Source organism: Macrotis lagotis, chromosome 1 (assembly GCF_037893015.1).
Source record: "Macrotis lagotis isolate mMagLag1 chromosome 1, bilby.v1.9.chrom.fasta, whole genome shotgun sequence".
Lineage (NCBI taxonomy): Eukaryota > Metazoa > Chordata > Mammalia > Peramelemorphia > Peramelidae > Macrotis > Macrotis lagotis.
Window position 1 is genome coordinate 245,825,656 of NC_133658.1, and position 23,365 is coordinate 245,849,020.

The following is a 23,365-nucleotide window of genomic DNA, read 5'->3' on the forward strand; positions in this document are numbered from 1 at the left end:
TTTGTAGTTTCCCCCCCCCACAATCTTACTTCCCTCCCCCCAACAGCCCCACAGAAGGCAATTTGTCAGTCTTTATACTGTTTCCATGGTATACATTGATCCAAATTGAAAGTGATGAGAGAGAAAAATCATATCCTTAAGGAAGAAACATAAAGTATAAGAGATAGCAAGATCAGACAATAAGATATCAGATTCTCCCCCCTAAATTTAAAGGAACAGTTCTTGGTCTTTGTTCAAACTCCACAGTTGTTTCTCTGGATACAGATAGTATTCTCTATTGCAGAAAGCCCCAAATTGTCCCTGGTTGTTGCACTGATGGAATGAGCAAGTCCATCAAGGTTGATCATCAACCCATGTTGCTGTTAGGGTGTACAGTGTTTTTCTGGTTCTGTTCATCTCACTCAGCATCAGTTCATGCAAATCCCTCCAGGATTCCCTGAATTCCCATCCCTCTTGGTTCTAATAGTGTTCCATGACATACATATACCACAGTTTGCTAAGCCATTCCCCAATTGAAGGACATTTACTTGATTTCCAATTCTTTGCCACCACAAACAGGGCTGGCTATGAATATTTTTGTCCAAGTGATGTTTTTACCCTTTTTCATCATCTCTTCAGGGTATAGACCCAGAAGTGGATCATTCTTCTTGCCCTTTGGGCGTAGTTCCAAATTGCTCTCTAGAAAGGTTGGATGAATTCACAGCTCCACCAACAATGTATTAGTGTCCCAGATTTCCCACAACTTTCCAACAATGATCACTGACCTTTCTGGTCATATTGGCCAGTCTGAGAGGTGTGAGGTGGTACCTCAGAAGCTTTAATTTGCATTTCTCTAATAAGTAATGATTTAGAGCAATTTTTCATATGACTATGGATTGCTTTGATCTCTTCATCTGTAAATTGCCTTTGCATATCCTTTGATCATTTGTCAACTGGGGAATGGCTTTTTATTAAAATTTGACTCAGTTCTCTGTATATTTTAGAAGTGTGTCCGTTGTCAGAAACATTAGTTGTAAAGATTGTTTCCCAGTTTACTGCATTTCTTTTGATCTTTAACCTTTAAGTTCTATTAACTTATTTCCATGAGAGGTCCAACTCTAATCTCCACCCCAAGGTTGTAAAGGTGAGCCTGGGTCCTTGAAGGTGATGCCAACAGAGTACAATATTAATTGCTAAGATTTACACAGTGCTTTATTGGTTTGGAAAAAGCTTCACATACATTTATTTTTTCATCTGATCCTCATAAAAATGAAAAGGAGTACATTTTACTGATGAAGATACAGACTTGATAGAGGTAAAGTATGCTGCCCTGGATCATATGGGTGGTATATGTCTGAAGCCAGATTTAAAAACAGATTCTGAACTTCAAATTTACTCTATCTACTGCTAAGTTCTGGTAATTCTTACCCTCGTAGTATAAATCTCTTAAGGATAAAGACTATATTTCATTTTTGACTTTGCATTCTCAGGAATTGGCACATGGTAAGGGTCAATAAATGCTTACTGATTGATGTCTGATTAGTATAGGCCTGATGACATACACCCTTATTTGTCTGTTGTTCAAGGATCACCATAACTAAAGTTAGCCATACAAATTTCAAAACTATCAAGGGGTGGCTAGGTGGCGCAGTGGATAGAGCATCGGCCCTGGTGTCAGGAGTACCTGAGTTCAAATCTGGCCTTAAGACACTTAATAATGACCTAGTGGTGTGGCTTTGGGCAAGCCACTTAACTCCATTGCCTTACAAAAAAAAAAAAACAAATCCTTAAAAAAACAACCCTATCTATTAAACCATAAAAGGAGGTGTCATTAGGAAATTACAGTTCCTTTAAGTATTACTTTAATTATTCAGGAGAAAAATTATGGTTGTAAAATTGCCTGCAAAGATGCAATATCAAAAAAGAGAAAACAATACAAATTTATAGTGATATTGGGAAATGGTTGGACATTTTGTGGTATATCAATATGATGGAATGCTTCTGTACATAAAAAAATACAAATATGAAGTCTATAAAGAAATATGGAAAGATATAGAGAATAGTTTGAATAGATGTCCAACCTTGAAATTAAAAAATGCCAAATAAAACATTAAACCCAGAATTACCTTCAGTAGTAGTGTGTAATCTGCATTTAGTTCACTGGACAAGATGAAGAGCAAAATAAGTCATTTAGCCATTAAGTTGAAAATCTACTGTGTACACAGAACCATTTTAAAACTTTGAGGAGATAAAAGAATAAGACAGTTCCTACCCACAGAGGCTTACAATTTGACTGAGAGTCAACTTGAGGGAAATTAAGTAACAATAAGTAATTTAAAAGTTCAAAATGTCATGGGGCAGTATATAATTAATAAATAGATGGAATATGAATAGGATAAATACTAATAGAACACAGAGAAGGGAGAAGTTGAAATGTATTTTTGTCTTTGTGTTCTTTATCAATGCTTTACTAAATCTATTTTTTTTTAAATTTTAGTTTTAGGGGAAAAAATTTATATTTGTATATGTAGATTTCAAATAGACCAAGCCACCACACTTTAAGAAGCAAGCTCCTCATTCATATATAAAAAGATCATGATGTCTCACATATAATTACAAAGGAAAGGGGAAAACTTGAGGCTTGGATCCCTGAATGAGGTATACATAGGGAAGAATAGGGTTTAAAGGCAGAGAAGCTCTAGATGAACTAAGTGGAGCTCTGGTAGCACCAATGGTCCTCAAGAATTTTCATAGGACAAGATGGGATTATAGCAGCAATTACTTCACTGGCTAGTATAGGAGAATATCAAAACCCTTTTTAGTTTCTTAGAATATTTTCCTCTAAAGCCCTTTTCAAAAATTCTAGAAAAAATCCACCAGATCAAAAGGCTTTTCTCAAGGAAATGTTAGCAAACCTTTTAGTTAAGAAAAACTCTTGTTTATGTCATTGCCTTCCCTAATGAGGGGATTGAGTTCTTAACCCATCTTCTCTACCAGAAGAGATTGGTAGAGTGGCTGCTAGGTGGTGCAGTGGATAGAGCACTACTGGCCCTGGAGTCATGAGGACCTGAGTTCAAATTTAGTCTCATATATTTAATAATTACCTAGCTGTGTGACCTTGAACAAGTCACTTAACCCCATTACAAGGGGGGAAAAAAGAAAATCAGAAGAGATTAGTGGCTGAGCCCTCATTCAGTGAAAGGGAGAAAAGTTCCTTCATTAAATTCTCAGAGGAAGGAGGGTAGTCCTGGAGGAAGGGATGATGACTTGGCTACTCAGTTTTAGATTATCAGTCAGTCAGACAATAAATCTTTATTAAGGACCTACTATATCCAAGTATGGTGCCAAGCATTGGGGAACAAAGAAAGCCAGAATCCTTGTCCCCAAGAAGCTATCATAACCTTATGGAGGAGACAATATACAAACAATCTCAACTGGAAGTAATTAATCAAGAGAAGACATTAGAATTAAGAAAGAATGGGGGCGGCTAGGTGGCGTAGTGGATAAAGCACCGGCCTTGGAGTCAGGAGTACCTGGGTTCAAATCCAGTCTCAGACACTTAATAATTACCTAGCTGTGTGGCCTTGGGCAAGCCACTTAACCCCATTTGCCTTTCAAAAAAAAAAAAACCTAAAAAAAAAAGAAAGAATGGGAAAGGCTTGCTTTAGGGAAGGTAGGATTTTACTGAGGACTTGAAAGAAGTTAGAAGATATAGATAAGGAGAAAGAAAATGTTCATACAAGACAGAGACACAAAAAAACAGTGATGTGACAATGAAAAGAACAAGTATCAAGTGTTACTCTTATAGAAGATGCCCTTAATGGAAGAGACAGGAATTAAGTTGACTAGGATGGCTAAGCTTTGTATAGGGGATGGATAGAGGAAGGGCATTTCAGGTAAGAATAATATTGCAGAGGTTTTGACTCATGATTGCAGTAAAGGGGATACTGCACCTGAAGTCGAGATATCTGTGTTCAGCTCTTAGAGGATACAATACATACTAAATGTAAGATAATATTAAAGTACTTACTCTCTTCTGGCCTGTTTCCCTATCTATAAAATGGGAATAATGTTTATAATTACTTCACCAAACTCTTGTATAGAAAGAACTTTGTAAACTGTAAAGGTTTTATGTAAATATAAGCTTACTAAAAATATGATAAAAATATGATGATGATGATAATTATAATAGCAGCTAGTATTTAAGGTTTGCAAAGTACTGTACAAATATTTTATTTTACACTAACAATAATCTTGGGAGATAGGTACTAATATTATCCTAATTTTATGAATGAGGAAACAGATCCAAGGAAGGTCATAAAAAACTAGGCATCACTTTATATACAAATCAGAGCACCCGGGGAACATGACCACTTCCTCACTTCACTTGAATGACATGATATAAAAACCCCTCTTCAGGGGAGACTAATAGCTCTGGGCAGTTTTCTACTCACTAGTACAAAACTCTTCAAAATCCTAGTCAAGTTATCATTTTAAAAGCTGTCCTTTGTGTTCTCCAAATTACTAGATAGCGTATTATGAGGAATGAAGGTTTAAGAGTTCTAATCATTTAGAAAAGATAATATGTGAGAGCTAATGATACAGAATAATCATGAATTCTGTTAGTATTAGATGAAACAATGCAAAAACTTATTCATATAGATACAAATGTTGCTACTTTTTGTACCAGAATGCAAACTTAAGCTAAGTCTCAAAATGGAACATATAGTTCTTATAGATGTCAATACTATTAATAAATCATTCATTTCAGATGCTAATTACAAAACTAGTATACAATCTATAAAGCTTGATACTAGGGAAAAATCTCTTCCTTCTTTGAACAGAGCTGAAGAATCATGAATGTACTATGTAGCAGACACTCTTAGACTTTACTGGTATTGGTTAGTTACCCTAAACTGCCTTTTTAGTTTTTATTCTTTTTCATTCTTTGTTAGAAAGGTTGGCTCAGTGTGAAGGAAAGGAGGAAGAGAGAATACAGGAAATGACAGTGAAATGGAAACCAAAAAAATATCAATAAAATAATTTGAAAAGTTTCAAAGCTAAGCATTTGATCAGACAGAAATAACTCGAGTATTTTTCCAAAATTATGTTTTCAACTGATATCTTAAATGCTCTCCAATAAAAAAGGTTGACTGAAAACACAAATTAAGTATTTACTCTCTATAGGTCTTTTATCACAGATTTGTCTAACAGAAGAAGCAGAGAATTTTTAAAATATGTGCCTTCAATACATTATGTCCATAATTGATTCCTTGCAGCCTGGAATGCCCAAAGCATAAAGGTTCCTTCTAAATATCATTCTGTTGATGATGTAGAGAGAGATGATGGATCAGGGAATGTCCACAAAATATGGAATGAGAATTCTAAGCAGATGTGCTGTTGAGAAAAACACTAGCCCAATTTATATCCTCTTAACATGTCAGCTGAGCATATCACTACAAGGTCACCTGACAAATCACTTTAGCAAAGAAAACAGCTTCAGTTTCCATTTAGTAATCATCAATGAGGTTCCTTTTCATTAAGAAAATTCTTGGGACGGACTAGGTTGGCACAGTGGATAGAGCACTGGCCCTGGAGTCTGGAGTACCTAAGTTCAAATCTGGCCTCAGACACTAAATAATTACCTAGCTGTGTGGCCCTGAGCAAGCCACTTAACCCCATTGCCTTGCAAAAAAAAGTAACCCAACCCTTTCTTGCCTTGTTCTAGTTACTAAAAAGTTCTCTTTTATATACTAAGTTTTCCTTTTGCCTTCCTGCAAATTCCATCTATTGGACTTTCTTGTGACCTTCCTTAAAGATGGCTGTGATGCCTACCTATAGTTTCTCTTGGCCCTCAGCTCTGTCCTTTGGAGTTAAGGAGTTAAGTATATTTCCATTTGCAAATATTTGCAATTCCCTTCACTTCTCTTCACCAAATCTTCTCTAAATTAAATAGTTCATGATGCTGAGTGAAGTAAGCAGAACCAGAAGGACATTGTACACATTAACAGCATCACTGTCAGATGGTCATCTATGATGGATACAGTTCCTCTCAGTAGTTCAGTGAACAAGGACAATCTTGAGAGAGACCTGTAGTGGAAAATGCCATCGAAATCCACGGAAAAAACTTAGAGTCTGAATGCAGAACAAAACATACCATGAGGACTAATTAAAACTTGGATTTTTTTTCCTCTGTATTAATTCTTACACTCCCACCTCATTTGTTCCATGTTACATTGCTACAAATTATTTACTATCTATACATACAAATGTAAACCACATGTCCAAGATTGTTATTACTACTTGGGTATTTTGAGGTAAGACTGGAGTAGAGCTGATAGGATAGGATTCTAAAAAGTAAAATAGTGTAGGAAGAAATAAAAAGAATTATCATCTTATACAAATGAGGTGTGAGAGTCAGAATTAATACAGAGGAACGTAATAGAGAGTAACAGAGAATGTAAGGGAGGGATTCTTGGAAAGGCGATAGGTCAAGGAATAGGAGGGCAAGGTTCATGGATGTTTGTCCTTCATTCTCCAAGAAGACCATGATATCAGGGAGGTGATGCCATGACAAGCACATGATTTGAAAAACAAAGGAAAAACAGGTTTGTTTTTCTTCTTAGTTCTGATTCCTCTTTCACAACATGACTAATATGGAAAGGTATTAAACATGATTGTACATGTACAATCTACATCAGATTGTTTGCTGCCCTGGGGGTGGGGGTGGGGAAGGAAGGGAGGGTAGTAGAAAAGTGTGGAAATCAAAAGCTTGCAAAAGCATGAATGATGAAACCTATCTTTGCATATAATTGGAAAAACAAAATGAAATTTTTTTTAAAAGAGTACATTAATGACCATAATGAATTCATGTTTAATTGATAGATCACATGGTCCCAAAGTGTCTTTCAAAAGAACTGCTAACAGGGCAGTTAGGTGACCCTGGAGTCAGGAGCACCTGAGTTTAAATGTGGCCTCAGACACTTAATAATTACCTAGTTGTATGGTCTTGGGCAAGTCACTTAACCCCACTGCCTTGCAAAAAACCCCCAAACCTTAAAAGAACTGCTATCAAACCAGGTTTATTCCATCCTGTTCTGAAAGAATTTATTTTGGGGGCAGCTAGGTGGCACAGTGGATAGAACACCGGCCTTGGAGTCAGGAGTACCTGGGTTCAAATCCAACCTCAGACACTTAATAATTACCTAGCCGTGTGGCCTTGGGCAAGCCACTTAACCCCATTCATTGCCTTGAAAAATCTAAAAAAAAAAAAAAAAAAAAATTTATTTTATTTAATATGTGATTTACATTTATTTATATTGGCTGAATTCCATTTTGTTGCTTCTGGCCCATCATTCTAACTTATAAAGTCACTTTGGGTCCCTCCCCACTGTGCTCCAACATTTTAGCCATGCTTAACTATGAAGTATCTACAATGACCTTTAGTCTGTCTCAAATTCCTCAACTGTAAAATAGGGATGATCATAATAGGACTGTTGTGAGGATCAAACAAGATTATTTGTAAAATGAGTAGCACAGTGTCTAATAATTGTTTATTCTCTTCCCTTTATTCATATAATCTAATACACATTCAGATTTGATCAAGTTAATAGAAAAAAGGGAGGGAGGGAGGGAGAGGGTTTGTGAGAGAGAAAAAATATTCTCCTGTAGATTTTGTATTTGTTCTTACAACTTATCAAATTCTACTTGGGTTTGCTTTTTTTATGGAATCATGAAAAAAAGACATTTGGATTTTAAAAATTTTTGCCCCAATTAGAAGTTAGATTCCAAGAATTTCTGCAATAATAAGATTCCAAATAAGAGTCCAAAATAGAGTACAATGCCATACTTTTGTTTCCTATGGCAGTCAAAATATGAAATTGTTATTATACAAAGATTTTAAAGTTACCTAATTAACAAGGATGCTGTGTAGCTCATAATATTAGTCTCTGACAGTTTAGAAACTGTGTTTACCCTAATATTGTAACAGGAGCCTGGATCAAATTATTTTAGCCCAACAAAAAAGATATTCAAAAGTCACAACCAAATACAACTAAACAAACTAGCTAAACAATTTCTAGTCCTCCCACAAGGTAATAGGTATTAGCTAGCTAGTTTAACTTAAAAAGGTTAAGTTTTTTTTTGTAGGAAAAGCCCAACTTACATATTAATAATACCTATCGCATAAAAGACTGATACCCAAAAACTAATTACAAGAGACTCAATAAGGACAAATTATTTACTATCTATTTACTATCTATACATGAAAATATAAACCAAGATTGTTATTACTAATTGGGCAGTTTGAGGTAAGACTGGAGTAGAGCTGATAGGATGGGATTCTAAAAAGTAAAATAGGGTAGGAAAAAATAAACAAAAAGAATTATCATCTTATACAAATGAGGTGTGAGAGTAAGAATTAATAACAGAAGAATTAGATGAGGAAAGAGAGTTGGTGGTTCTATAAACCTAACTCTCGCCAGGAATGGATTAAAGAGGGAACAATCATACCTATAAAGAGAAGGGTAAAAAAAACTTTTTAAATTCAGAAAGAAGTGGAGGGCATAGGGAGGGTAGAGAGTTAGAGGCTGAGGGAAGGATAAAGGGGTATTTAGAAGAGAGTGTAAATGAATGAGGAGAGGGGTATATAAGGATATATAGATAAATGGGGAGGGCAGCATAAAGAGAATGTAAGGGAGGGAATCTTGGAAAGGTGATAGGTCAAGGAATAAGAGGGCAAGGTGGATGGATGTTTGTCCTTCCTTCTCAGTAAGTTGTTGGTTTTTTTTTTGCTAGGCAATGGGGTTAAGTGGCTTGCCCAAGGCCACACAGCTCAGTAATTATTAAGTGTCTGAGGCCGGATTTGAACTCAGGTACTTCTGACTCCAGGGCCGGTGCTCTGTCCACTGCACCACCTAGCCGTTCCCCTGTCCTTCCTTCTCGAAGAAGACCATGACACCAGGGAGGTGAGGCCATGACAAGCACATGATTTGAGTGAGAGGGTATTGTCCTAAGTCACTAGACTCACTTTCTCCTCCACTACCATCTGGGTTAGTGGCCAGATATGGAACAGGACAACTGGGGATGGCCCTGGATGTGAGGCAATCAGGGTAAAGTGATTTGTCCAAGGAAGTGATAAGTGTCTTGAGACTGGATTCAAACTCCAATCCTTCTGACTCCAAGTCCAGTGTTCTATCAAAGAAGTAGTAAAGTAGAAGAGTGAGGAGGGGTTCCTGCTTTCAGGAAATATTATAAAAATGAGAGAGTCACACAAACCAAATTATATATGAATATGCATATATATCAATGTATATATGTATGTATATATAAAAATGTGTATAGTCGGTATATATATGTATGCAAATATGTATATGTTTATGTATATGTTTGTGTGTATGTATCCATCCATGCTTAATTGTGGCCTTCCTGGGGAAGGGGGGGTGTAAAGGAGGGGAGGAAAAAAATAAGGTAAATTGTATAGCAGAGAGAATAGAAGAAAACCTACAAGGAAGCAAAGAAAAAAAAATGGGCAATTTTGAACATAATGTGAAGTATTATATAGGCTTTCTTGAAATACAAACTTCAAATTGCTTTATATTATGAATCCTCTCTAAGTTTTGCTGCACACATGACAAGGTTTGTTTTAATTTTGCACTTAAAGGAAAAAAATGAGACTGATATCCAACAACCTACAAGCAATACTAAAAAGGATTAGTGAAAAAGTGACACATAAATGGAAAATAAGTATCTGACGCACAAGAACCCAGAATTATGCCAATTATCCTTCCAAGGGAAATTTTAGTATTAATTAAGTTTTCATTTTCTTATGCTTATATTACTTAGGCTTGAACACAAATATTTTCTTGGAAGTGTAGTATTCTACACTAGCCCTCAGTTTTTAATACCTGGTTTCATTCTCCCAAGTGAGATCCCAACTCCTAATTATAATCTAAGGATCAGGGTTCAAATTACATCTCTAATGGTTGCTATGTGACCCTGGGCAAAGTCTCTTAACCTCTCTGAGTATCAATTTTCTCATCTACCACATGATGTGGTTGGACTATATGATCAGAGGTTCCCTCTAGCTCTAAAAAGCTAGATCAAACAAGTCTAAATCATATCAAACAAAATTTTAATTTAAGGGGGAAAACTGGCTTATAATTATTTATAAAACTTCATCTAAAATAAGGGAAAAAAATTTATGAAAAAACATAGATGTTCTTCCTGCTTTCTTAAAGGGGCCTCTACTATTCCAACCACATTCCTTTAATTAACTATTGTATTTAGTACAAATAACAGTCAACAAAGAAGACATATGGTATGGTAAAATTAAGGTGTATAGAATATTCTGAAATACTACTCTATATTTCTAAGAGTAGCTAATACTCCCAGAACCAGATCAATATTACATTACAACAATAGTTAAAGAAAAGGAGGAAGCAGAGAAGGAGATTCTGAGACTAAATATAAAAAAGTAGTAAAGTATGTTATGTATTTTGCCTTTATTTCCCTAGGGGTCCTTAGGTCCCAAGGGAAAACACAGACTGAGTCAACCCAATCCCTGGAAGTCTTCTGTCATTCAAGATGGTCCACCTAGGAGTCTAAACAAAAGAACAAAAACTTCCTCTCAGATCTAAATTCAACAGAGAAGAGAGCTGACAGAGGCCAACACCCAATGGAAAAAAAAGAAATGGGTGGGGGAGGGGCAAGGAACTACTCCTTTAAGATATATAAGGATGGAACCGCTATAATTTTACCGGCTATAAAATCCTAAGAAAAAGATATGAATCTGGCATTATATTGAATCAATGTACTAAAGCAGTGGTGTCAAAGGCAAATATAAAAGGATCCCTGAAGGCTGCATAGAAAACCACAAATTATCATTATCTCTGATGTATTGTATTTTTACTTGCTAAGCCACCAGTCTTATTTTCTCCTCCAGTCACCTCAATCCAGTGGCCAGACATAAATCAGGATGACTGGAGATGGCCCTGGATGTGAGGCAATCAGGGTTATATGACTTACCCAATGTCGCACAGTTACTAAGTATCAAATGTCTGAGATCACATTCAAACTCATATCCTTCTGACTCCAAGACTAGTTGCTCTATCCACCGCACCACCTAACTATCCTGCTTTAATAAAACCTCTATCAAGTAACACATAATTAAGTAGGACTACATAATTGAAATTTCAACCATATACACAAAATTCTAGGCTGACAGCTATGATAACAGCAAGGAAGCATGAGACAGTCTCTGTTCTCTCTCAGAGAACACATCTAGTAATCAAGTTGGTCAACTCCAATTCCTTGCTAGCTACCCCTCTAGCTTTACTTCACACTAGTTCCATTGTTACCCAAACTCTGGTTAAACAGGATTGTTCACCCTTCACTGTATATCCTTTTATCCCCTTGATTCCTACTTATGCCCTCCTCTTCAATTGCCACCTGTTATCATCCTAAACATTCCAACCCAAGTGTCAACTAATCCAGTCAGAAGGGATCTCTTCCTTCCCTGAAGTACTTAGGGCTTACAAACCAAATTCTATTTTATACTTTATTAAAGATACTACCTTTGCTTCTTCTAGATAGATACACCTGGCATATTGGCTTATAGATGATAACATTCCGATGTTTGTTTAATTAAAATAGACCTATACAACTCTTGAAAATGAACAAGAGGGTGTGTGTGTGTGTGTAGGAAGATAGTGGTGTACTGTAGTGGATTGGAAGTTTAAAGAGCTGGCCTCAGAAACAAGAAGGCCTAAGTTCAAGTTATACCTCTAACACATTCTGGCTGTGACCCTGGACAAGTCACTTAATCAGACCCTAACTTATAGAAAAGAATCTGACTTGCACTGAAGTAGGGAGTTTCCTCCCATAGAAGATCCTGATACCAATGAACTCACATGTCTGGCAGATGGACAGATTAGATAAACAGATCTTTTGACGAAAACGATCAATTTTATTAATATAGGGAGCTCTCCCTCCCCCAAATCTCCCTCTACCAATGCAGTTGTCAACTTAAGACTTAGACTATACTAGGGACACTGAGAGACTTATTAGGACCATGAAGAGACATTTATTATGAATCAGTTTACATCAGAAGCAAAACTTGAAACCAGATCTTTCTGACTGGAAGACCAGCTTTCTATTTACTAGGCTACATCATGCATCCTATTGATGTGATTATGTATGGTATATATAATAAATGTTCAGATCAATTCTTTTAGGACACCTCCTGTTTGTGATCTCAAAGATTAGTAGAATTTGAAGTTTTGATAATTTTCAGTCTGTAATCTAAATGAAACTTAAGATCAAGTAGATTTTTGTCTTCCTGCAAAGAAGGAAAATAGCAAAGGGTCTAAACTGGTGGGAACAGTGGAAGGTTTCATGGCAGATTGTAGGTCTTGAACTAGACCCTGAAAAAAGGGTAGGAACAGGCTAGGTCAAAAGTGGCATGATATTCCAAGATGGAAGAAACACTGTGATCAACTCTATAAGAAAGAAATATCAAGATGTATTCCTAAGTCAGTGAGAAGTATAGCTTAACTATAATAAAAATTTCACAAAGGGAGAAGGGTAGGGACAAAAGATATTTACTCTTGCCAGTGGGAGTCACATTTTGGAGCCTGAAAGACAAACTAAGATAAAATCTTTGGGGATAGACTAAGTTTCAGGGCAGAGGAAGTAAATGATAAATCTGGCATTTTAGTATAGAAAGAGAAGGAACTGCAGACAGGCAGGCCTCTCTGACTACTAATAGTGATACACAACAAAGACCTCTGCATTTGGATTCAAAAGATAGGCGTTAAATTTTGGATTTAAAAACCTGTGTGGGGGTGGCTAGGTGGCTCATTGGATAGAGCACCGGCCCTGAAGTACCTGAGTTCAAAACCTGCCTCAGACACTTAATAATTACCTAGCTGTGTGGCCTTGAGCAAGCCACTTAACCCCAATTGCCTTGCAAAAACCTAAAAAAACAAAAACAAAACAACCTAACAACAACAACAAAAAAAACCTGTGTGGCCTCACCTCTCAGACTGGCCAATATGACCAGAAAGGATAATGATCATTGTTGGAGGGGTTGTGGGAAATCTGGGACACTATTACATTGTTGGTGGCACTGTGAACTCATCCAACCTTTCTGGAGAGCAATTTGGAGCTACAGCCAAAGGGCAACAAAAATGTGCATGGCCTTTGATCCAGCAATACCACTACTGGGTCTATAACCTGAATAGATGATGAAAAAGGGTAAAAACATCACTTGTACAAAAATATTCATAGCAGCCCTGTTTGTGGTGGCAAAGAATTGGAAATCAAGTAAATGTCCTTCAATTGGGGAATGGCTTAGCAAATTGTGGTATATGTATGTCATGGAACACTATTGTTCTGTTAGAAAGCAGGAGGGATGGGAATTCAGGGAAGCCTGGAGGGATTTGCATGAATTGATGCTGAGGGAGATGAGCAGAACCAGAAAAACACTGTACACCCTAACAGCAACATAGGGGTGATGATCAACCTTGATGGACTCACTCATTCCATCAGTGCAGCAATCAGGGACAATTTGGGGCTGTCTGCAATGGAGAATACCATCTGTATCCAGATGAAGATCTGTGGAGTTTGAACAAAGTTCAAGGACTATTCCCTTTAATTTAGGGGGGAAAAAACCTGATATCCTATTGTCTGATCTTGCTATCTCTTATACTTTATGTTTCTTCCCTAAGGATATGATTTTTTCTCTTTCATCACTTTCAATTTGGATCAATGTACAACATGGAAACAATGTAGAGTGATAAATTGCCTTCTGTAGGGGGGTGGGGGGGGAGGGAAGTAAGATTAGGGGGAAAAATTGTAAAACTCAAAATAATTAAATCTTTAATTAAAAAAAACCTGTGTGGTTTTGAGGAACTTAAAACTGGGCCTCAAGTTCCTTTTTTTTTTTTAATAAAATTAAGGGGCAGAAACAAATGATCTCTAAGACTCCTTCCAGCTCCAAATCCTATGATCTAAGTATGATTCAGGAAGAGCAGTCAAGAAGCTATTACAATAGTCCACATGTAAAGGAAATGAGGCCCACCACTGTCAAATGGTGACGATGAAAATAAAAAGGAAAGAGATGTAAAAAGAATAATCAGGAAAAAATTCAACAGGATTTAATAACTTAATGGTTATCAGGGACAAGGTATTTTTTTTAAATTTATTTTTATTAAAGATATTATTTGAGTTTTACAATTTTCCCCCCAATCTTATCCCCCCCCCCACAGAAAGCAATCTGTCAGTCTTTACTTTGTTTCCATGTTGTACCTTGATCCATATTGGGTGTGATGAGAAATCATATCCTTAAAGAAGAGACAAGAAGTCTAAGAGGTAACAAGATCAGACAATAAGATATCTGGTTTTTTTTCTAAATTAAAGGGAATAGTCCTTGAACTTTGTTCAAACTCCACAGCTACTTATCTGGATACAGATGGCACTTTCCTTTGCAGACAGCCCAAAATTGTTCCTGACTGATGGAATGAGCAAGTCCATCAAGGTTGATCATCACTCCCATGTTGCTGTTAGGGTGTACAGTGGTTTTCTGCTTCTGCTCATCTCACTCAGCATCAGTTCATGCAAATCCCTCCAGGCTTCCCTGAATTCCCATCCCTCCTGCTTTCTAACAGAACAATAGTGTTCCATGACATACATATACCAGTTTGCTAAGCCATTCCCCAATTGAAGGACATTTACTTGATTTCCAATTCTTTGCCACCACTAACAAGGCTGCTATAAATATTTTTGTACAAGTGATGTTTTTACCCTTTTTCATCATCACTTCAGGGTATAGACCCAGTAGTAGTATTGCTGAGTCAAAGGGTATGCACATTTTTGTTGCCCTTTGGGCATAGTTCCAAATTTCTCTCCAGAAGGGTTGGATGAGTTCACAGCTCCACCAACAGTGTAATAGTGTCCCAGATTTCCCACAACCCTTCCAACAATGATCATTATCCTTTCTGGTCATACTGGCCAGTCTGAGAGGTGTGAGGTGGTACCTCAGAGAAGCTTTAATTTGCATTTCTCCAATAATTAATGATTTAGAGCATTTTTTCATATGGCTATGGATTGCTTTGATCTCCTCATCTGCAAATTGCCTTTGCATATCCTTTGACCATTTGTCAATTGGGGAATGGCTTTTGGGACAAGGTAATGTTAACATCAACAGTTCACATTTAAAATAGCACTTTTACGATTTGGAAAGTTCTTCATAAATATCATTTTCATTTTATCTATGCAACAACTCTGGGAGATAGGTGGTGGTGTTATTATTGTTGTTATTATTTTTATTATTATTATACAGATGAGAAAACTAAAGCAGTATTAAGTGAAATGACTTGCCCAAGATCATACATTTAGTAAATGTCCAAAGTGGATCTGAAGTTAAGTCTGCCTGACTCTAGGTTCAGCTCTATCCCAAAAAAACATATGGCTGCTTCCTGAGAGGGAAGATTCAAAATGACTCAGGTTTTGCTCCTGGGTGACTCGAATTATCCCCACATTAATAAGAATAAAGAAGAGCTAGTATAGGAGAAGAATAAGGAATATTTGAGGCACATTGAACATTGGTGGAGAAAATGCAATATCCACAAGGAAATTTCCAACAAGTGGCTAATTGGTGACTAGAAATCTAGATATCATTTGCATTTGTTCATTTATTGAATAAGCAATTATCATCATTATGGTAATACAAGAGATGGAGGGAGGGGTCTATAGGGTAGGTTTAGATTTGTTCCCTATCCTCAAAAGAAAATAAGACATAGGTACAAATTACAATACAATGCAGTTTGTGAAAACTGTCTTAAGATACAAAGAATTTTAGGAATTCAAAAGAGGCCACCATTTCAAATAAGATTCATTAGGAAACAGTATGATACAAAGTTGGGAGTCACAGGATACATGTTTAAATTCTGTCACTCAACAGCTGACACCAGTACTCACCAGTTATATGACATTGGGCTAGTCTTCTGTGCATCAGTTGCCTTAGCTATAAAATCTCTTTGTCTATATTTTAGAGCAAATAAATCTATCCCCCTCAGAAGATATTTGCTAAAGGTCACAAGGGGCACCTAAGTGGCAGAACCAGATTTGAATCCTGGTCCCATGAATTTAAATCTGGTGTTATTTTCCACTCAGAAAAATCTTTTTGAAAGAGGACATTTAACCTGAGCCATCAAGGATGGTTAAAATTTCAACAGGTAAGTATGAAAGCTGGGGGCCTCCAGGAGAAGAAAAATGGGAAGCATGTAGAGCAAAGGTCAGTAATCTAAGAGTATATGCCAAAGATAGCATACAGGCCACTGATATCTGTTATGCACACTCCCATCCTCCTCATGAAAACCTGACCATCTATGTCTGCATTTTTTCCCTCACCTACCCCCTCCACTAAAAATAAAGATAATCGATGACCTCTTCCTACCCTGTGTCTTATCCTCTGCACTCCCCCCTCCTTCACTGGGCAGACTAGTAGTAAAGAGGCTGAAGTCTTGAAATACTTCTTTTGAAAGGCTGTTGAACCTTAACAAAGAACTAGAAAACACAAAGTCAGATACTGAACCTTTAAGCATGGAGGAAGGGGTAAAGGAACTAGCAAGAGTAATCAGTCTGTCAATAAATATTTATTAATGTTTATTGTGCCAGGAAATGTATAAAGCACTGGAGGTACAAAGGCAAAATAGAGAGCCTGTCCTTGAGGAGTTCACTCTAATAGAAGATACAATATGTAAATACCTGTGTACAAATAAGTTATACACAAGATAAGTAGCAAATAATCAACAGAGGGAAGGCACATGAATTAAGAGGATCAGGAAAGGCTTCCTATAGAAGGTGGAATTTTAGCAACTTCAAAGAAGTCAGGCAAGATAGGAGATAGATAAAAATGAAGGAGAGTATTCTGGGTATGGGTTATAGCCAGAGAAAATCCAGAAAAAAATCAGGACAATCAATGAGGACAGGGATATATTAACTAGACAAGTCTATATTATCTAGACAAAAGAAGAAAACAGGCAATTGAGCAAAAAAAAAAAAATTTACCAAATTCAGATCTATTAACAATGCCTCTTAATACAATGTAAATTCTTAAAAGGTAAGGATTAACAGTTAAGAATAATGACCAAAGATACAATAAACTGTTTTCACAAGAATGAATACAAATGAAAATGAAGGTGGGAAATGAACATATTTGTAAAGTACCTACAATGTGCTGGATATTTCACAAATATTTTATGCAATTCTTACAACCCTTGGAAGTAGGTTCCATTATTATCCTCATTTTGTAATGGAGGAAACTGAGGAAGACAGAGTAAGGGATTTGCCCTTTTGCTTGCTCACAACTAATGCTGAGGCTGGATTTGAACTCAGTCCTTGGAATACTCTTAGCCTACTGCCTTCCCTGGTTTCCTTCTGGAAGCCTTTCCCAACTTCTCTTAGTTTCAGGGTGGCTGCTTTATTAATTATTTACTATTTCCTGTCCATATCCCATTTCTATATGTTTATTTGCTGTATTCCCCATCAGATTGTGAGCTCCTCAAGGGCTGGGTTTGTAGTTTGCCTCTTTGTATGCCTACTGCTTAGCAGAAAGCCCAGCCCAGGGAGATATTTAAACGAATGTTTATTGACTGATTTTTTTGATTCCTTGCTCCAGATCTAGACATCTAGCTACCTCTGGTTAGGAAAGCACTAAACAAATATAAAAGTGACAGTTACCTGATAAATCAGAACAGGTACCTAAAATAGGATCCAAGCAACTGGACACCAACTGGGCTGACAAAAGGTAAAAGGTATCCTGAGGTATACCAGGATAATCCCATCACTGGAGATAGTATGTGATTCTGGAGGAGCTAATCGATTTCCCTACAATTCCCAGCTGACTTTCAGAGTTAGAGTAACTTTAAATAGATGAATATGACCTGACACCAAGATACTCAATTTTTACTTAAAGCTTCTCTGGCAACTGAGGTCAAAGAAAGTCTTCTCAGTGAACAGGTAAAGTGGCCACAATCACAGAAGGTATAGATGAGGCCAGTACCAAGGAAGATCCTTCCTGAGATATCACCTCTTGTGGTCTACAGCTGTAGATGAAGTTTACATCTCTCCCTTTCTCAGTTCTGAAGAAGAAGCTGACAAAGGGCAATGGAGAGAAAGCAGGGTCAGAAAAGATGAACAGGATTAACAAATTGTTGAGTTTAGCAAAATTGGTTTCCTTTAAATTATGACCTTCAACAATTCCTTTTACTTCTCTATTACTTATTTTAAAAACTATACTAGGGGCAGCTAGGTGTTGCAGTGGATAAAGCACCGGCCCTGGAGTCAGGAGTACCTGGGTTCAAATCCAGTCTCAGACACTTAATAATTACCTAGCTGTGTGGCCCTGGGCAAGCCACTTAACCCCATTTGCCTCGCAAAAAAAAACAACAAACATAAAAAAATTTAAAAAACTATACTAAACTTCTGAAAAGTGGGAATTAATAGGACTCATAAGTGAAGAACAAGTAATTAGGAGAATTGTCAAAGGTTAGAAAATCTACAAAAGGCCTTTTTCCTTTAGGATCAGAGATGAAAGGGTTGCAAGGGGGTCATCTAGTCCATCTAGTCCAAGAAAATGAGTTAAGAGTGAAATTATTTATTCCAAGGTCACACATAAGTAGCAAATGAAGAGCCTGGATTGAAACTTAGATCCTCTCCTTTTAAAATCCTAAATCTTTCCATTCCATTAGGTCTTGTCTGAAAGGTCTTCAGCTGGCCAACTGGTGACATTTTTGCTTTGACACAAAAATATTCTTGCTAGAATATATAAGCTCTATGAAAAGGTGTCACTCAAACTTCGTATTCTAGTTCAAAAGTACTTTAATAACTACTATTTTTCTCATTCCCGGAGGCTTAGAAAGAGAAACAGATAATATGTGAATGTTAAAGAAAATTGATGGGCACAATTAAGGACAAAGTCGGAGATGGGAGGTCAAGAAGTAAAGTCCTTGATGCCTTTTCGAGGATCCTTGTCCCTTCCCGAGGTTTTAGAGAAAAGCAGCGGGGTTTAAAAACTGTGTGGTTACAAGATCGTGACTGCAGCTCCTCCAGGCCGCCTTTAGCCCCGAGATCTAAGGAGTGGAGATTGCAGGCAGAAACGCGCGTCCGAGGCGCCGGGTCTGGTAAGGGACTCCTGCCTTGGCAGGCCCGGGTCAGACCCAGGCGGAGTCCCAGCGCGGCCCCTCGGCTCTCGCCAGCCCGCTCCCACAGCCCGGTGGGCGGGCCTCCCGGGCGGGACGGGGCGGGTCTCCCGCCGGGAGGGAGGGCGAGTTCCACCCTCCAGGCTGCGGCGCCTACGAGGGGGCTGTAGGGCGTGCCCGGAGCTGGGGCGTGGGGGAGCCCCGACGCGAGGCCACAGGGAGGGCAGGGGCGAAGCGGACGAGGTGTCCGGACAAGATCACCTCCTCTCCTCCGCTCACGTGACGCTCTAGCCGCGACCTTGGGGGTCACGGGAGAGGAGGCAGCAACTGGTTCCCTCACATCCGCCCGCCGAAGTAGCCCCGCCTCCTCACAGCAGACGACCAATGAGGAAGCTCGCCGCGCCGGCGCGGGACCCGCCGCGCGCGCCGGCAGTCACCAATCTCCGCCCGCAAACCGCTCCGGCCTTTGCTATTGGCTCCGGAGGTAGTCCTTCAGAACTCTCCCATCCCCACCCGGCCCCCCGCCCCCCGCCTCAGCCCGGGTCTGACTCTCTTCCTTACCCCGTTCTCTCTTCCCCAATTCCAGCCACCACCCCCCCGCCCGCAGGCCAAGTCACCCGGGCGGCGGCTGCAAGGATACGACGTCCGGCTTAGTGCTCGCGGCTTCCCGGCCTCTGTCGCCCCGGCCCCGGCCCGGCCCCGGCCCCTAACACACAGAAAGAGCCGAGGAGTTACCTGTCTCCGGCTCGGGCTCCACCCGGGAATGAGGTAGCGACTCCCCCACTCGCGCCGACACCAGCGCCTTCGCCCCGCCCCCTCCCGCCCAGGCGTGCTGCGTCACCACGCAGCCGCCCCGCCCCCGCCCCCGGCAGCCGAAGCGCCTCCCCTCCGCTCTCAGTTCCCCGCCCCCTCTCGGTCTCCCCTGACTCTGGGGGCCTGAGCGCACGGCTGCTTCCTGCGCGGGCCCGCGGGCCCCGGGGCAGAGGAGATCCTGCCCGGCGGGGCGGCGTCACGCTGTCCGGGCTTCTGTGACGTCCGGGGAGCCCCCCGGCCACGGCCACGCCCGGGCGCCCCGCTCGTCCTACGGGGCTTAGTCACCGCGCCGAGGGCCCAGCCCTGCCCGGCCGGGTTGGGTCGGCAGAGCCCCGGCCCAGGAAGCTGGTATCTGTCAGAGCCGGGGAACAGTGGCACCCACCCACCAGAGACCCCTAACATGGGGATTCTGCAGTGGTACTTCTCTTAATACATTATTTCAGTAGAACCAGCTTGTCATTTTGTGCGTTTTATTTCATGCATTAAAAAACATTTATTCCGAGAAGGGAGCTATAAACCTCACCCTAGTGCCAAAGGCCATGGAAACTGTTGGGGTGATCTTGGTGGGGTGACTCGACAGCTGGACTTCTAACGGCAAGTCCCGGCTTCAAGTGCCACTCGGGGCGCTCGTTAGTTGTACTGCCCTAGACCTTGGAGATGGCCGCCGACACTTCCTAACCTCACTTAGGATTTTCTTGGTACTATTTTCTTTCCTACCTCATTTTTTTTTTTTGGTGAGGAAATGAGGTTAAAACTTGCCCAAGAAAAAATAAAAATAAAAAAAAAGGAAAAAAAAACTTGCCCAAAGTCTTATAGCTAATAACAAGTATCTGAGGAGGGCAGATTTGAATTCTGGTCCTCCTAACTACAAGGCTGATGGTCTATCCACTGTGCCACCCCGCTGTGCATTTTACACATGAGGAAACTGAGGCAAATAGCGTTAAGTGAGTTAACACATTAGGGGCCAGTTTTGAACTCAGATATTCCTGACCAGATCATTTATCTGCCCTGGGAAAAAAAATAGCCAAGGAAGAATTCAGCCTGACAGTGAAACTATATGTATTTTGCATCATGTTAAAACCTCTACACAAAGCTTCCTCATTAACTTTAGTCAATATTACAGATTGTAGTCAAACGTTCCTAAGGTATGCCAGACACTGCTAAGCCCTGGGGACACAAATACAAAAACAAAAACACCTGCCCTCAAAGACCTTACAGTCTAATGAGAGCAGAAAACAGAAGAAAATTGAAGAGAAGTGAAAGAAACCCCAAATGAGTGCACCTGGGGAAAATAAAATGAATGCAGTCAAAGAAATGAAGGAAATTTGAAAAACTCAGAGATGGAAGAGACTTTAAAGGTCTCTTGTTTAACCCTCTTGTTTTATAAATGAGGAACTGAATCTCTGAGGCACGAAGTAGAAGCAGAGACAGCAGACAGGAAACTGGTAAAAGGAAATGAAAGAGGAGGGGACTGAAAAGAGGGATAGAGTAACATCTAGCATGGTTGGACAAAAATATTTTATTAAGACCCAGAAAATCATTAACTTTGCTTTTAAAAAATTTAATTACATCAGGTGGCTAGGTGGTGCAGTGGATAGAGCACTGGCCCTGGAGTCAGGAGTACCTGAGTTCAAATTACCTAGCTGTGTGGCCTTGGGCAAGCCATTTAACCCCATTTCCCTCAAAAAAAACCCTAAAAAAACAAATAAAAAAACCCTTAATTGCAATACCAATAAGTTCAAGTTGCTAAATGACAGACAAAATTTTCTTTCAGATCTCAGGTCTTCAAGAGCAGCCTTCTTTTTCTATACTTCTCAAATTAGTTCCATCATGAATTTTGGTATCTCATTCTGTTGTCATATACCGAAAGAGGCCTGTTTCATCAGTGGAAAGATCTATGTTAACATTAAGATTTAAAATTAAAAAGACATGGATTCAAATTCCAACTGCACTATTTACTTATTACCTGGGGAAATCAGTTTAATCTCTGGGTCTCAGATTCATTTGAAAAATTACTAGACATTCATTCAATAGGAGATATTACCTAGCTGCTATGTATTAGTTGCTGGAGAGCAAAAGAAAGAAACAAAGATTGTCTCTAGGAGCCTACATTCAACTGCAAGTAAATAACATCAACCTAGAAAATAAAAACATACTGATTAAAAGACATTTAGTTGGGAGCAGCTAGGTGGCACAGTGGATAGAGCACAGGCCCTGGAGTCAGGAGGACCTGAGTTCAAATTCAACCTCAGACACATAATTACCTTACTGTGTGACCTTGGGCAAATTGCTTAATCCATTGCCTTGCAAAAACAAAAAACAGTTGTATAGCCTGTGTGGATTTCTTTCTGTCAGGGGAAGAGAGAGGGAAGGAAGTAAGGGAGGGAGGGAGAAAAATATGAAACTCAAAATGTTAAAAAAAATCATTGAGAACTACCATCACATGTAGTTGAAAAAATATAAAAAAAACTCCAAACAATTAGAGCGAATTTGGTACTAGCAACTGGTGTACTGGTAAATATATAAAAACTAGCTCTCCAAAAGATCATACAATTATATTAACATTTTCTTCATAATTTCTATAAGTCTAAACGATCAACAAAACAATAAATTTAAGACCCAATTTGTATAATTTGTTGACTGAAAATTTAACGATTGACTCTCCTGTCAATCTGGCTCCAAGAAGGGAGTGAGGAGAATTTAGATGACCACTGAAGTCCTTTTGCCACTCTTAATCCCATTTTTCTCTAGTTGTTTCAAGTGAGTGGCTTACTCTATCAGTAAGTTTCTTCTGGGCCTAGGTGACTTCCCCTCATTTTTATGTATTCCCTCCCCCCATCCCCACATAAAAACAAAGACAAGTGTTTTATTATCTTATGAGTCACTGAGACAGGTAGAGAATGACTAAAAGGCATTTTAGAGAGCATTAAACAACTTAACTCTTTATAAAAGAGAAAAATATGGTGCACAGACATGTAATTTGACCAAAGTCATAGAGGTTGTAATTCTCCTGGGGCCAACATATATCATCTTAGTCCCTTGATTACATTTAATAAAAGTCATGTTGAGTCCTTGTATAGCAAGATATAGATAAGTGTCAAGTCCGGAGGAGGGAACCCAGGCCGACATCAATATGATGCATAAGCTGGTTCCTTTATTGATCACAGGATACATACTTTTATACTCTACATTTACGTAACCAATTACATAAGCATTTTAGCAAGCATTTTTTCACATGTATACCTTGTGTATGTCTTAGGTGATTGTTTTGAGAACTAAACAGTGTTCTGCTAAACAGAGAGAAGATTATTTTGAGAACCAAACAGTGATTTGATAAACAAAGTGCAGAAGGTAATTATCCCAGAATGCGC

The 23,365-nt window shown here is 39.0% G+C and overlaps 1 protein-coding gene across 2 annotated transcripts in view; it reads right to left on the reverse strand.

The window, feature by feature from the left end:
- The window catches only part of OGDH (oxoglutarate dehydrogenase), a 101,481-nt gene extending 81,468 nt beyond the window's left edge, over positions 1-20,013 (reverse strand). For both annotated transcript variants that reach the window (XM_074210066.1, XM_074210067.1), the window contains exon 1: positions 19,917-20,013. The gene's annotated coding sequence lies outside the window, so the exon portion shown is untranslated. The remainder of the gene's footprint in view (positions 1-19,916) is intronic.
- Between the last annotated feature and the right edge of the window lie 3,352 nt (positions 20,014-23,365).